Below are 2,132 nucleotides of genomic sequence, written 5' to 3'. Positions count from 1 at the left end.
TTTTGGAAAGCAGCATAGCATAATTAGAGGAGCACTGGTTTTTGTCTCCTTGTAGATACGTGTTCATCAAAAAGTCACTAAGACTATGATGAACAGGTGAGTTACTGAGCTGCATTAGTGGAAGGAAGATACACACAAGAAATACCTTACACACAATACGTATTGATAGACTCATGTCTAATTGCATATCTAAACAAAACAAAAAGTTGAAGGCAGAGAAGATGAATGGATGATCATTCATGGTCACTTCTAACTTTATGTTTAATCCCTTTTTTCCATCATTTGAAATTAAAACAATAGAATAATAATGAGGGCTTATAAAGTTCAAACTTCACAGCGATCTGATCTGAAGTTCTGTTGGTTCTGTAGGACATGATGAGGAGGTTGGTCAGAAAGCAGAAAACAAGTTAAGTAGATAGAATGAGCAATGCAATGTAATGGAAAGAGAAAAGACAAAAACAGCAATAATTCCTAAATTTCTTGTATTTATATTGTTCTTTAGGTTTTGCAAAACATTTTGCATATTTTATGTAAGTTCATCTTCATAACATTCCTGTGAGTTAAATGCAATTATCATCTCATTTCACAGAGGACAAAATTGAGAATAAGGTTAAGTGACCTTCTCAGGGTCACAAAGTGAGTAACCATCAGAGACAGAATTTGAACTGAGGTGTTCCTAACTTCTAGTGTCATAATTTATCTACTATGTGATTGAGGTTTTTATTTTATTTTAACTTTCAGTTTTATATTATCTCTTTTCCTCTGCTCTCCTTTTCTGACCCATTGAGAAGGTAAGAAATATAATATCCGTTACCTATGTGAACTCATACAAAACATTGATCATGTTCTGAAACAAAGCAACAAAAATGAAGGAAAAATATGGTTTAGCCTGTACTCTGAGTCCATCAACACGTATTTAGAGGTGTATAGCGTTTTATAGTGTGATAGACTTGTGATAGATCAATGTGTCGATCAGAGTAACTTTCGTAGTTGATTATATTTGCAATATTGCTGTTACTTCATAAATTAGTTTCCTTGTTCTGCTAACTTCATTTTGAATCAGTCCATATAAATCTTCAGAGGTCTTTCTGAAACCATCCCCTTTATTTCTTTTTTTTTTACTTCTTTTTATAAAGGGTAAACTGTTTACTTACAATATATAAAAATGTTATCAGTATTCCTTTAACAATGTTTTTCGTATTTATTTAGCATTTACTCTTCCCCAGTTACATGTAAAAACAATTTTAACCTTTGTTTTTAAGTTCTAAATTCTCTCCCTTCCTCCTCCCTTACCCCACCCTTGAGAAGACAAATAATTCTATTTTTGTCAAACGTGTGTAGTCATGCAAAACGTATCCATAAGAGTCATGTAGTGAAAAAAAATATAGTAGGTGCTGCGTGGTGACACCTGCTGCTTTTCTGTCATGGCCCGGGTGCTGAAGAAGACCACGGGTCTGGTTGGACTCATAGTGTGCGAGACCCCCGTGGAAGTGGCTAAAATTATTATATTCAAAGATTCTTGATGCTCTGGAGTTTATGCCCTCAAATGCACCATATAGAAAATACACAGAACGGATTACAAATGAAAGACTGAATATGGTAAAAGAGGAAACAGAACTTCAGCAACTAGAGGATAAGCTTCAGGCTGGCCAGCTAGAAGAAGTGATTCTTCAGGCTAAAAATGAATTGTCATTGGCAAGAAAAATGTTGACATGGAAACCTTGGAGTCTTTAGTGGAAGAACCACCAGTCAACCAGTGGAAATGGCTATTATAATCAATGTTAAATATCTATGGTGTATACTTTTTTAAAAAGCATTAAACATCTGCTTAAATACTATTAATTTTTTTTGAATTCTTGGAATTTTATTAACAGGAAAACTGAAACAAGGTAATTAGGGACAAAAAATTAGTGAAGGATTAATATATGATAGGGATGGACCATGGTCATTTTAATCTGAAAAGCATTTATTCATAAAATAAATTATTTTAAAATCCCTTAACGAGATTGTGCTGCCATTTGGAAAATCTAATCAGAAATGTTTTTGTTTTTTTTTTTCAATTTTCAGTCCAAGAACAAAGAAAGCAACAAAGACTAATATCTAAGGCATGAGAAACCATCAGAAATTTGAAA

General features: G+C 33.3%; 1 pseudogene; it reads left to right on the top strand.

Moving 5' to 3' along the window:
- The first annotated feature begins 1,424 nt into the window (after positions 1-1,424).
- Positions 1,425-1,775, top strand: LOC140531675 (NADH dehydrogenase [ubiquinone] 1 alpha subcomplex subunit 5 pseudogene; annotated as a pseudogene).
- Positions 1,776-2,132: the final 357 nt, after the last annotated feature.

This window comes from Notamacropus eugenii, chromosome 3 (genome assembly GCF_028372415.1).
Source record: "Notamacropus eugenii isolate mMacEug1 chromosome 3, mMacEug1.pri_v2, whole genome shotgun sequence".
Lineage (NCBI taxonomy): Eukaryota > Metazoa > Chordata > Mammalia > Diprotodontia > Macropodidae > Notamacropus > Notamacropus eugenii.
The sequence above is the reverse complement of the archived record's forward strand: the minus strand, read 5'-3'. Positions and strand labels throughout refer to the sequence as shown.